This window comes from Vulpes vulpes, chromosome 7 (genome assembly GCF_048418805.1).
Source record: "Vulpes vulpes isolate BD-2025 chromosome 7, VulVul3, whole genome shotgun sequence".
In the NCBI taxonomy this organism is placed as follows: Eukaryota; Metazoa; Chordata; class Mammalia; order Carnivora; family Canidae; genus Vulpes; species Vulpes vulpes.
The window spans coordinates 20238206-20252394 of record NC_132786.1 but is presented as its reverse complement, the minus strand read 5'-3'; the positions used below and the strand labels follow the sequence as shown (position 1 = coordinate 20252394).

The 14189-nt window shown below is 51.2% G+C and overlaps 1 protein-coding gene across 15 annotated transcripts in view; it reads left to right on the top strand.

The window, feature by feature from the left end:
* Nucleotides 1-14189, top strand: part of PRKAG2 (protein kinase AMP-activated non-catalytic subunit gamma 2) — a 268436-nt gene that overhangs the window by 32616 nt on the left and 221631 nt on the right. The gene's annotated exons all lie outside the window — the stretch shown is intronic.

Sequence of the window (14189 nt, the reverse complement as noted above, 5' to 3'; positions counted from 1 at the left end):
TCCCTGTCCCTCTCCCCGACCAAGCAACCACGACATGGCTCTCTGCTACAGATTTCCCCGTTCTAGACATTCCTATAAATAGAACCCGTATGATATATGGTCTTTGCTCCTGGCTTCATTCACTTAACCATAATGTATATAAAGTTTACCCATGTGGTAGATCCATCAGTAATTCATTCCTTTTTATGGCTTCACAATATTCCATGGTGTGAACACACCTTACTTCGTCTGTCTGTTCATCGGTTAGAGGACACCGGGGTAGCTTCTACCTTCACCTATTAGGAATAATGTAGCGTACATTATTTGTAATGTATTGTACAAGTGTCTACACTATTACTATTTGTAATAGTGCTAGTGTTAATAGTTTCCTTGAAGGTGCTAATGATCTATGAATAGTGTAGACATTCGTACAAGTGTCTGTGTAGATAGATATGTGTTTTCATGTCTCTTGGGTTTATACCCAGGAACAGAATTGCCACTGGCCAGTGGCGTCACTTTGTGGTTAACTTTTGAGGAGCTGCTGGACAGTGGTCCACATGGCTCCCAACTTGGGCACGTCCTCACCAGCATGTGTTCCTGTGTGTATCTTTATTGTGGCTGTCCCAGTGGGAGCAATGTGTGCTGCCTTGTGGTTTTGAGCTGCGTTTCCCTGCGTTGTCTAGCATCTTTTCCTGGGCTTTTTGGCCATTTGTACATTGTCCTTTGGAGAGATGTCTGCACATATCTGGGTTGTCTTTTCACTATGGAGATGGAGAATTCTTTATATATTCTAGATGCAAATCTCTTATCAGATACATGACTTGAAAATGTTTTCTTCCATCCTGAAGGTTGTCCTTTCACTCTTCAGAAGCCCAATTTATCTGTTTCTGTTGCCTGTGCTTTTGCTGTCGTGTCCAAGAGAGCACACAACGTGTTGGAGTGTACAGGGCACCCCCAGTGAGCACATGTATGGTCAGTGGCATGCCGACATCTCGTGAGCCTGAAGGCCCTAAGAGAGATGAGGAAGAGATGAGACAAGCTTATATGCTTCCCATCAGTTTGTATGTTTCCTAAATCTGCAGAAAATCCCTTTTTCCCTCTTACCTTTGCTTTACCAGACTTTCTATCACTGTCCTCTTTCTATCACTGTCATTTGTGTTTTTTTCAGGCACTATTCATTCTCTCTTTCCACAAATATTTGTCGAGCATGTACTCTTGTACATTAGGACCTGTACTAGGCCACATGAGTTGGGTATCAGCCCTGCTATCAAGGACAGCCCCACCCCCCACCTGTTCAGCTGGGATTTGCTGTCCATCCTGATACTGTCCTCTTCTCTGGAACCCTAGACAGCCACTCTGACCCTGGGGATCTGTCTCAAGGCTCCATGGGAAGGAGATGCAGGTCTTCCTCACAAAAGCGTGGAGACCCATGGATAAGGAATTGCATTCATTCCAAGGATCAGGGCTGGAGCTCCTCCTGGGCAGCAGGGGCCTGTTACTACTTGTTGAGTGAATAGGTGGTGGTGCCCATAGATTCACCCTCCGTTCTAAGTGGAACTTGAAACCCAGGCTCGTGTTGCCCTGGGTCACTGCTTCAGCATTTTTCTGGGCTGGATGAGCAGGGGAGCTACAGTGGTGTCAGGCAGGGTTCATTGCATCTGCTACGGGGCTGGCACGTGGCATAGGCTCCAAGTAGCATCGGGGAGAAGCAGCACCAGGATGAGTGCCCCGTGACCCCTGGGGACACCTCAGGGATGTCCCAGTCTGGTGTTGGAAGCCATGCCAGAAAACGCTATGGTAATCCAGGTTTTACCCAAAACCAGCTCAAGAAATGTCTACGGGAATGTGTGTTAGGAAAAGCCATGCTTCTCCCCAGGAACTGGTCTATTCACTTCTTGCGTAAAATGGGCAACTATAACCCATCGTGTTTTATTTTTCTTGGTTTTACTGCTGTGCTTCTCAAACGTGGCTGCATGTCAGGCTCACCTGAGGGGCATTTAAAACGCCCAAGTGCCCAGCTGTTCCCCAGGAGAATTTAATTAGAAACTGCGACCAGGTACCGGGCTTTGTGTTGTTTTTTTAAATTCCCCAGGTGATTTGTGTCTGAGGTTGAGAGCCAGTGGGACGCAGGCAGTTTAGAGCCAAACGTCTGACTTGACTTTGCTGTGTTCCCCCCCTCACCCCCCACTTTCTCTGTTTGTCTGGTTCCAGCTCCCCATCCTAAGCTATCTCTGATCCTCATTTCTGTTGGCTCATGGACAGTCGAGTGGCCTTTGGCTTAAACATGGCCTTTCTTTTTCTTTTCTTAAGATTGTATTTATTTATTCATGAGAGACACACAGAGAGAGGCAGAAACACAGGCAGAGGGAGAAGCAGGCTCCCTGCGGGGAGCCCGATGCGGAACTCGATCCCAGGACCCTGGGATCATACCCTGAGGCAAAGGCAGGTGCTTAATCACTGAGCCACCCAGATACCCCTATATACATGGCCTTTTGTGGCTACAGTAGCTGCTGTAAATTGGCTCTACAGGGCTGGGAACACACTGCTCGGTGAATGGGGGGAGTGAATGTAGTCATTAAAAAAGCAAGAGGCAGAATGGAATTGCAGTGGTGTGTTTTGTTTATCTCTAAAGCTACATTTTATGAAAAGTGGGTTTGTTCAGAGGAGGAAAAAGAGCTAAATGGAGAATGTGACAGGAATTCTGAATCCCTCTAGACATCCTCCGTATACCCGGGGACGTGGGGACCCTCTTATTTAGGTTTAATTTCACTTTAAAACTTTTGTTTTCACTTATAGTAATTACTCTTTCCTGAGGAACACAGATCCCTGGCTCTCTTCTTATTCAATGATTAGCGCTAATTTTTACTAAATAAATGAAACAGAGAGGAAGGGAAAAGTGGGAGGGTGTTTCCTCCTTCACCAAAGGGCTGGAAGTCAGGAGAGGCAGAGAGGAAGCGGGCAGGGGTGTGGGAGGTCCGGCCAGTGGTGTGGACAGATGCACAGAGGTACACGTGGCCTCCGGGGTGGGGAGGTCTGAGGTGGGGCATAGGGAGGCAGCCTCTGTCCCTTGGGCAGACTGGCTGCCCGGGTTCACCAGGGACTATAAGGATTTCTTGGAATGTGGGACTTTCTGTTTTAAAATCTGATGGGTCCTGGGCAAACCAAGACGTTCCGGTCACTGTAACTACTGGCCGAGGTTATAGCAGTTGCTTAGTTACTAATTTTTGTTTGGAGGCAATTGTGGGCAGGAAGGGGAAGTGAAGGAGTCCTGGGGTGGGGGCAGGAAGTTTGGCCTGGCAGGCAGTGGCATGGATTTGAAGCTCCAGGGTCTATACTCTGGGTATACCCTGACCTCACCCGTTTGTCCTAATCCCTGGTTAAAGGGTGGGCCTGAGGAGAGCCCCCGAGAGAGAGACACGGCTGAGAACACAGGCTTTGGGCTTGTAGGCAAGAACACCTGTCTTGAATGTATTCTTAACCCCAAACCAGGACTTGCTTACAGGGCCGAGACTTAGCCTATCATCTGTGTGCCCTTGTCACTTGCGTGCCTGGTACACCATGAGGGTCTAGTATGTGTTTGTTGGATTAAACCCAGTCAAGAGAAAGCAGTGTTTGGTGTCTGGCTCTACATTAAGGGTTATGAGTATTTACAGAAAGATTGTCATCACATTATCTCAAGATATCATAAAGGACATAAAACATACAAAGTATTAAAAATTTGGGAGTAACATAAAGTGGATTTGTTAAATCGTGTTGTATTTGGGTTCAGAGCTGCCTTTCAGAGAGGCCCCTTCGATCCAGACTTGATTCAAATAGTGTAACGGGGGGGGGAATAAGCCAGAATAAGCCAAAGAAACAACATTTGCAACTGCAGCAGGTCACACTGAGCTATGTAGGGAGCAAGAGAGGAGGCAGTGACGTGAGCATCAGTGAGCGATGCTGGGGTTAACACATGACCCTAAATCTCAGTGGGGAGACATGACCGAGACTTATTCCTCTCCCAGTCTATGTGTCCATCATGGGCAGCTGTGGCCTGTTTGTTCTCGGGACTCCTTGCTGCAGAGGGTTAAGAGACGGTTTTGGAACACAGGACAGCTTCCAAACCTTCCCTTGGGAGGTGGCCCATGGCCAGGTCTGACATTAGGGCTGGGGTGTGCAGGAGGGATGCCTGTAGGGAGGGAGGGGATAGCAGGAGACAGGCAGAAGGACACTGAGCAAGTATAGCCCTCGCTGGGGCCTTTGACCTGAGCCCATTACGAAGCTTCCAGCTGAGAAGCCTTCTAAGTCAGGGAATATTAGAAACATTCTGGAGTGAGGGCGACTGACTGCACTGTCCTTGAGCATCCAAAGTCCAAGTGATTGCTTCTTGGTCTACTTGATTCAAAACCTGATTCCTTCTTAAAGGGAAAGCACCCATTCCTGGCTTCGTAGCTCCCTTCTCAAAGGCACCTTTGATTTTGAGGACAAATGATGCCATGAACCACCATGCATATTTACTTGCCTCTACCACGAGGTGCTGGTTATTTTATTTTTTTCTTTTAAGGATTTTTAAAAGATTTTATTCGTGAGACACAGAGAGAAGCAGAGACATAGGCAGAAGGAGAAGCAGGCTCCCTGAGGGGAGCCTGATGTGGGACTCGATTCCAAACCCTGGAATCACAAACTGAGCCAAAGGCAGATGCTCAACCACAGAGCCACCCAGGTGCCCCCACAGGTTCTTAAATAGGGTGCATTTTGGTCCCCTGAAGTCCTGTTCTCAGCCACGGAAGTTCTGAGACAGTAGCTCTGCGGACAACTCTGGGCATCTGTGTTTTGATGAAACGGTGCCCCTGGGGCTTCTGATGGTCCCTCCAGGTTCCGAACATCAGACAAAGGATTTCACCAGGAGCTGACTTGACCTCCCTTCCAGCTCCCACTCACTGGAGTGGCTCTGGGCCTGCTTCTGGGCCCAGCCCTGGTGGAGGACCCCAGGATCAGGCTGAGGAAGCTTGAGCAGCAGCAGACTTAGGTGTCATTTGTTGCCTCCTCCCTCCCCAGTCTCTGACAGTTTGAGTTGTGAAGCTTCTGGGGCAGGTGAGGCCACTGAGAGTCTGACGGCCCCAGACTCCCGTCTCCTCTGGTTCTGATCCCTGGTCAGACTGTATGTGGCAGAGGGCCCTGTGCCCACTGCTGTGCCCCGTACATGGTGAGTGCTCAAAAACCAAGGCAGGTCAATGTTACAGAGCTTTCCTGCAGCCGACCTGCCCTGTCTCTCCCACCTGTCACCACGGCTCCTGTCTTAGTCACTAAATCCAGTGATGGTGCTAGGAGCCCCCCCCCCCCCCCCCCCCACCGACCTGGGAGTTGGTCTTCTCTGCCTTGTCAGCAGGGCTGGTGGGGCTGTGGGGAGACGGTGAAGGTTCCCCATCACAGAGCTGGTGGCCAGCCCGCCACACACCAACTAGCATGCAGGTGATGAGCTGGCCACAGACCTGTGGACGGTGGTCAGGTTCCCTGACTGCGCACCGTGGCTCCTTCTGAGACCAGGCAGGGGATGAGAAGTCTGAAAACGAGAATGTCTTTAGAAGCTGATAGTGAGGAAGGGGCTGGAAGAGTCGAATCAGAACAGTAATTTGTGTGCAGAACCTGGCACTGGGCTACCCGACATAATTTTTTTTTTTTTATTGGCTACTAGGAAGGCTTAGAGATTTGGGAAATTCCATGGGAGGGCCCACCAGGCCCTACCTGCCCAGTACCCCCAGGGCCATCTCTGCAGTAAATGACAACTTCCTTCAATAAAGTGGCAATGAGGCTTCAAGGCATGAGAAGGGAGCTAACAATGAATAAGACCAGGGCTGGCAGGCCCATATGAGCATTGTCACTGTACCCCTTCACCCCCAATGAAGCTGCAGCCTCCACAGATGGGGTTTGGGGTGGGGACTCTGAGCCCCACAGGGGAAGAAACATGGTCACGGAGCAAGAGAGTAGGGAGCAGATTCAAACTCTGATCCCCCAGCCAGCGGGTTTCCCTGGTAAGGTACGGACAGACTCATGTTCAAATACCTGGGCTTATTCCGGTTAAGAAAGTGAGAAGCCATTCAAAAAGACCGCGTGATGAATGATTCCATTTGTAGGAAAAGTTGGAAACACACACAGAAAGTAGCTCAGTGGTTACTGAGGGCTGGGGAGCAGACAGGGAAATGGAAGTAACAGGCATGGGGCTTCTTTCTGGGGTGATGAAAATGTCCTAAAATTGGTTGTGGCCATGGCTGCACAGCCCTTTGAATATACCAAAAGCCATTTTATCAGGCACTTGAAATGGATGAACTTACTGCTTGTGAATTCTGTCTTAATAAAGCTGTTGAGAGGGACCCCTGGGTGGTGCAGCGGTTTGGCGCCTGCCTTTGGCCCGGGGCGCGATCCTGAAGACCCAGGATCGAATCCCACGTCGGGCTCCCGGTGCATGGAGCCTGCTTCTCCCTCTGCCTATGTCTGTGTCTCTGCCTCTCTCTCTCTGTGTGTGTGTGTGACTATCATAAATAGATAAAAATAAAAAAATTAAAAAAAAATAAAGCTGTTGAGAAACGAAGGGGAAAAAAAAAGCAAGCGTCTTGGTTTCCAGGGGTGCATATAACAGAGCACCACAAACCGGGGGGCTTGGAGCCACAGAGATTGATCATGTCCCAGGTCTGGCGTGAAAAGTCTGAAATGCAGGTGTGGGCAGGCAGGGCTGTGCTCCCTCTGACAGCCCTTGGGGGGATCTGTCCCAGGCTTGTCTCCTCAGGTCCTAGTCACCAGTCTTCCCCGTGGCTCCTCCCTGTGTATATGTCTGTGTCTGTGTCCAAATTTCTGCCTATTTTTGTTTTTTAAGTTTTTATTTATTTGACATATAGCGAGAGTGCACAAGCAAGGAGAGTGGTAGAGGGAGAGAAGCAGGCTCTCCGAGGAGCAGGGAGCCTGATGCAGGGACTCAATCCCAGGACCCTGAGATCATGACCTGAGCAGAAGGCAGACGCTTAACCTGCTGGGCTACCCAGGCGCCCCCACACATTTCTGCATTTGTAAGGACATCAGTCATGTTGGAGCAGGGCCACCCTGGTGCCTTCAGTGTAACTTGATTGCCTCTGTAAAGACCCCCTTTGCAAATAAGGTCACGTTCAGAGGTGCTGGGCGTTAGGGCTCTGATGTCACTTTTGGTGGAGAGGACACGTTTCGACCCAGGAGAGTAAGGAAGGGTATAATGCATTCTGAGAGAGACTTCTTTTAAAATTGTTAATATGTTTGAAAAGTTCTAGCTCCAGTTTTTGTGTTCGTTTGATTTTCAGAAGAGTTCATTGAGATGGAATCCCTTTAGCAACGAACCTGGAGATGGGGGCCTTCCTGTTCTTCCATCTTTCATGGGGATGTCTGCAGGCAGGTGCTGTGCCGGGGCCACACCTGGCCACGTGGGTGGCTACCTGCACCCCCACCTGCGTGCCCGGCTCAGGCCTTGGGCTCCTGCTTGTAGGTGACACGAGGTCAGGGAGCAGGTTCTGCAGCTGAGGTGCAGAACCAGCTCTTGCTCTGGGCGAGGGAGGGGAAGGGGGTGGCGGGAGCTGAAAACCAGTTTCCCCTGAGGTGTCCTAAGGACACTTAGAGTTCCACAGTGGGGCCCTGTGCTTGGCAGAGGCTCAGCTTCCCCACGGCTGATAGATGCAGAAGGTTTGTTTTGTTTTTTTTAAATCAGGGCTGAAATTTTTCTGTTGTGGGTTCACTGTTCTTCACGCACCCAACAGCCATTTATGAGAAAAAAGGAAGCTGCTCTGCGGTGTGGTGGCTCTCCCTGTCCTAGGGCACCCCAGCACTAACTGGGGCCAGCTGGTCCCATCCCACTGGCCCACCCCCTGGTCCTCAGCTCAGAGCCTTCAACCCAAAGTGATGCTTCCTCCCTGAGCACACTGGACACCTATCTGTCGAGCTCATCACAGGAGCATGTTCTGGAGCTCCAGGCTTATTCCCGCAGTGGGACTCAAAAGCTTCTCCAGGGCAGGGCCTGTCGCTGGTTCCTGTTTGGCTCCAGTAGGGCTTGTACCGGGTAAGGCTCGCTGAACCCTGGTCAGTGGGTCTATTCAAGGCGGCGGCGGTGGCGGTATCCAAGCCCTCTCCTGGCCCTTCTGCCGCTTCTTTTGCTAGAGACTTCCGTGGGATGTCCCCAGTTCTGCTCCAACCCCAGACCTGTCCCAGAGGTGGTTGCAAGTGTGTGTTTTCAGAGCTTTCTTTTGATTACCTTTTGCCCCTTCCTACTTTGTCCTGAGGTGCAGTCTTTGAGGCTCTGTCTCATCGTTGTGTGAGATGCCAGGTAGAGGGCTCCTTTTCACACCTGCATCGCATGTCATTACAATGGGCTGTACTGCCTCCCAGGCTGTTGGTTTCCATCAGTTCCCAGGTCCTGTTTACCCCCTTAAAACTCAGACCAGCACCCACACAGCCCATGCTACATGCCAGGCTGTGTCTGTCTGTATTTAGAATACAGGTGTGTATATGCATGCACATGTGCGTGTGTCTCTCCATATATACATCACATACGGCAACCCGGTGGGGTATGTGTGGTTGTTATTAATCTCATTTTACAGAAGAGGAAATGGAGGTACAGAGAGATTCGGTGCTTGTCCAAGGTCACAGTGCTAGCAGACGGCAGGACTGGAATTGGAACCCACAGAACAGTAGTGTCAGTTTAAAAGGATGAGTGAAGACTCTTCCCCATCAGAGTGCTCAGGAAGATGAGTCCAGCCTCAGAGAGGACATGCTTGGGGCCATGGTTAGAAAGGGCAATCTGGAGGGAAAAATTGCTTTATGCCCCAGTGTGATTTGTGTTGGTTTCAATTAAATTGGGAAGACTGGTGCGTGTTAGGCAGCAGCCTGGCTTTCGCCACCTGGGCCCAGAGCCTTCTGTTCAGTGGTGCCTTTGAGGCGCTTTTAGGTCACAGACGTTCAGAATTGGAGCACCTGCGTGATACAGCCAAGCTCAGCCTCTCAGCCAGCATTCAGCTGTGGGTGCGCCGAACCTGGCTCTGGGCTTAAAGGGGAGACCTGGTTGTTGTGAGCCTTCCATTGGCAGAATGTCCAGGGACCGAAGAGGGAGCCTCATAAATCCAGGGACTGTCCCACGCCTGTTTTTCTTAGCCTGTTGCTGCTTACCTCTCAAACCCTCAGCCTTACTCTTTTCATGAAGCTCTTTTTCACGGAAGTCTTTTTTACAACTTTCTTCCAGTGCAGCCTCTCCTGGAAACTTCTGTGGAGGCTGCTGTCTGTACCACGTGAGGCACATCAGCCCTCAGCCTGGTGGTTCCTTGTGTCCATGATTCTCCTCCCAGCCAGGACTCAAGTTCCCGGGGTTGGAGGCCCCTGTGTTTCGTGTTCTGTAGTTGGGTGCCCCAACAGGCTACAGGCTACTCCCCAAGCCTGGGAGTGTTCCTTGTTAGGAGATGGACCACCAAGAGGTAGAGCAAGACCCGGTGGGGGGGTGGGGGGCTGCAGGGGCTCTGACAGACTGGGGGGCCTGTATTGAGGCCCAAACCCATCCTGTTCTTGACTGCAAGAAAATGAAAGAGGGAAAGGAGGGCCTTTCCAAGGGCCATGCGATTTCTTTGCAAGGCAAGGACACTCGAGTCCCAGACGGTAGACACCCACTCCTGGGATCTGAGGAGCATTCTCCTTGGCCAGTCAATGGGCCTGGATGAGACCGAGACCGTGCAGTGGTGAAGACAGTGTGTGCTCTTCAGAGCTATAGGGTGGGCCTGGGAGTTAACATGATGGGCGCTGGAGGAGCTAGGGCAGGGGATACGGGAGAGGCTTTGCAGCCCCTGGGGCTGGGGTGGGCTCAGAGAGGAGCCTGGCAGAGGAGAGGTCCATGTGGGCTTCGGCAGGCAGATACCCGTGTGTGCATGTTTATGTGAGTGTGTGCGTGTGTGTGTGTCCTATTTACCCCCAATCCACCCCTACGCCCTCAGTGTGCATCACCGTTTTGGCTGCCAGCACAGATGGCAAGTCCTTCCTCTTCTACCATCTGTTCCCTGTACCTTCCACACCTAAGACTTGTTCAGACCGAGTCTGGAGAGGTCACCATGGGGCCACGTGAACAAGCCCAGCGAGCTTTCTGGCAGGCAGGGCTCAGCCCTTCCCTATCAGTTTGGGGGGTCAGGATCCTGGCCCCCTCCGCACCCAGCTCCTGGCCTGGGGCAGGTCACTTCCTGGTGGGCTGCCTGGGATTTAGAGCTGGTGTACTAGTCAGCGGAGCTGAGAGCTGCAGCTCTACAACGGGGGAGGCAGTGGGCTCCTACACACGCATGCACACATGCACACATGCATAGTCTGCACACACACAACACTTCTGCAAGTGGGAGGCTCAGGACCTGCCCTGCGCTGGAGGCTGCGGGGAGTTGGAGGCCTGAGATGAGTGTCCACACCTGCAGCCCCATCAGGTAGTCTGAGTCTCTGAAGACCTTCGAGAGTCCAGAACTTGGTTGTGAAAGATGGAGAGTTAGTTACCCTTGGCAGGGTTGGGTTTGGTTTTAGCTCCCCTCCGTTGGAACCAGGGCAGGGGAGCTTGAGGGTTGTGTGCAAATGTGCATAGTTCAGAGCTGCTGGTTCTGTGTGGCTAGAGGGATCCTCCTGGGAGGGACCCCGGAAGCTCAGCTGGCAGACATCCGGTTACTTTGTAAAGTGTGGCGGCCTCCAGCACTGGAAGTGAATGAGGCTGGGTATCCCCCCACCCCCCTCCAGCAGGTGGCATACCACCAGGAAAGGACTCTTATGCCAGAGTTTGCCAGACCCACACAGACGATGTTAGGCCATAGGTACAACCTATTCCTGTAGCTCAAGGGAAGTCTTGCTGCTGCCTTGGGCCGTGGAGGGGGAGGGGTGGGGGTAGGGGGGAGAGGTGGGGGTAGGGGGGTGGGGATCTCTGGCGGGTTTATGCAGAGGTGCTACAGCCTGTGCCATCCCTTATGAGCCAGCCTGAGCCAGCACTTACTTACCTTGAACACTACGTACTCCTCCGAGGGAAAAGAGCTCAAACGTTTCTTGAGCTGATTCTCAAGTCTTCCAGTATAGACTTTAATAAGGATGTTGGACATGCTGAGTAGTCTTTGTCATCTTGATTCCCAGCTGGGATACTTCAGAAGCTATCAGACTGCCCCAACGTATTGCAGAGGGCTCATAGAGTCAGGAAGGCTGGCCTCAGGCTGTTTGTAGGAATGGGATTCCAGAGGGAAACACCATAGCCGTCGGCACCCCTGCGCGACCCAGGACATCTCAGACACTGTTTCCAGTGGACAGCTGAGCCAGCACCATGCTAACACCAGGCTGTGCCCCCCCTTCTGGGCCGAAATACAAGCACAGCCAGTACAGCCAGGAATCGGGCACTGGGCCCAGGGAACCCTTGGTTTCAGTGTCTCTGGCTTCCCTAGGCATAGATCTGGCAGCCGCAGGATCGCTGCCGGGAGTGCAGGGCCAGCAGTGCTGGCCACCAACAAAAGGAGAGCGATAAGGCTTTGCTGAGCAGCTGCTGTCGGTCTGCAGGATTCTGTGATTAGCGTGATACCCAGGCCTGGCACCGTGGCCAGTACGGATGTGGGGTTGTGGGTCCCTTTGCTGTTAGAGCTGTGGCTGTCATCAGGAGATGAGGTGGGCATGCAGCATTTGGTGTTTAGGCTCATGGCTGAAGATGGCATGGGATTTGGCAAAGGGTCTGTGCCGGATTCCTAGGATGCTCAGAAATCGAACCCAGGTCTGATACCCATGGCAGGCAGGCAGGGGCACCCTCCTTCCCCTGTGTGAGTGTGTTTTTAGTCTTCGGTGGCACTTGCACAGCTGAGGTAGTGTGGAGTTTTCCTTGCCATATTTCCCATGTTATTTGTAGTCTTTGAAGTCACTGCTGTGATTTCCTTACCCCGCAGTGCATGACTCCATCAGAGCACACGAGATAATCCCGTTCCTGCATGTTGGGTGGCGTCAGAGCCTTCCCCACTGTTGCATGGCCCACCTCTGTGCCTAAACCTTCACTTGCCTTTTAGGACGGACCCCCTAAAAGGGAACCTTCCAACTTCAAGAGTGAGCATACCCTCTTATTTTTAATTACACGAGTAACAAACAATAGCCTGTGCTACAGAGAGACCAGAAGATACAGATAAGCAAAAATAAATAAGTAAATAAAAGGGAGTGGGTGTGAACCTGTTAAATGTGTGGAACACAGCCAGGCTCTAGAGGGGATGGACTTGTGATTAAATCCTGGTGGTGGAACTGATGTGTCTGTCATTTTGGCAACTCAGCCTCTCTGAGCTCCAGTTTCCTTGTTGATTAAAAAAAAAAAAAAAAGTATTATTTTACCCATTTCCCTGTTGTGCAAGTTGAGACATTTGTAAATACCCAGCACTAAAAATATACTCAAGAAATCAATTCCAGGAGAGAGAGGCTGGGTAATAACTTACAGATGTTGGGAAAGCCTATTGAGAGTGATGGGGGACCCATGAGGACTGTGGGATACAAAACCAGGCATGCAAAACCAGGCAGAGTCAGTAGTGTGCAGGAATGGGGTGCTGAGGGGCCCATGAGGACCCTGGGCAACAGCTTTGTGCAAGCTGGAGCAGTTGGAAGATTGGGCAGCCGTGGCTCACTGCAGAATGTGGCTTTGTTCTGCAGGTAGCATGGAGCTAGTGTTCTGGTTTTTGTTTTATTTTGTTTTTGCTTGGTCATTTTTGGTCTGGTGAGGGTACAAGGGCAATACTCGGAAAGCAGTGTTTAGGAAGATTGATAAGTGAAGGGCAGGTGAGTCAGAGGGGATGTCCCACAGGCAGGAATATTCTCAAGGCCAAAGATGGAACCAACAGCAGCCTTAGGCTGTACAAATGTCCTCAGTCCACTGGGCCTCTCCTTCAGGAGAGCAGACCTCCACCCTCCACGGGGAATAGGTGGAAAAGCTGCAAGCCTGAAGAGGAAGCAGGGACGTAGGGTGCAGTGAGGATTGGGGAGTGGGAATAGATGCAGGTGAAAGCAATAACTGTATTCGTGGTTGGTAGCTTGCAGGCTGGAGTGGGGTTGTTTATGCTCCTCAGTCTCTAACAGATAATGCCAGGTACCTGACACATGGAATCACTGGCAGTCAGAATTGCAGAAAGTCATTCACAGACTATAAGTCATTTGCAGGCGCTTGTCTCCAAGTGCAGCAGGCCTTTGAACGCTTTGGATGGCAAAGCCCATTTCTCTGGCATCTCCAGCATTCCAAGCAAAACTAATTAGCTTTTTTTCCCTCGGGTTTGTTTGTATACTTTGGAATAAAGCACAAAATAAAACAAGCCTAGCTAACCCAGCGAGGCTAGTCCCAGAACCAGCAGGAGAAAATATTGTGATTGGCTGGGTCTCTGGCCGACCCCTCGTACCACAGCCAGGGGGCTGGCTGCAGGGTGGTGGCGCTCCACTCATCCCTAAACGGCACCAGCTTCTTGCTAAGCTGTGAGTTTACACTAGCACAGCCCTCTGCTTCCAGAATTATCTTGTATGTCCCAAGTTGCTACTTGTTTTTGTCCAAAAGCTTGCTCGTCCATTATCCCAACAGCAGCCCTGGGAGATGTGCAGAGTGAGTGTTTTCCCTAAGAATATTTTCTCAGAAGAAGAAGACCTGAGGTTCAGAGAAATGGTTTGTATCTGAGCTGTTGTCACAAAATGTCTGTGTGTAGGTCTGAGAGGGCCCAGATGTCCTTTAGGTAACACGTTGCTCAGTCTGCAGGCAAGAAAACAGGGTTCAGGTTCAGCATAACTGGTACCCGGAGAGATCCTGGCCCCATACCCATGCCTCTGATCCCTCGGGCCTCAGAATGGGTGTGTTATTTGGGTGAACAGTGACCAGCCTGTACCCTCTGGGCAGAAAGAAACCTTAAGAAAACCACAGACTTCCAACTCTATTAGGAGTTTCCCGAAGTCCCAAACTCTCAGTTGCCATTTTGTTCATGAGCCTTGGACGCCATGTGGCGTTCCTTTCTCCCCACGAAGCATCCTGCATACCTCCTCCACGGCTGTCCCACTCTACCCTTCACATTTGTCACCCTTTCCTGAACCACAGATCTGCCAGCTAAATCCTGTCATAGAATCAAAGAACAGATTCTTCCAGGAAGACTCCTCCTCCGCCTGAGTACCTGCTCACTGTCTTTTGAAGCAGTTTCTCCACTGCTGACAAGCTTAAGTCATTAGTAAGTTTT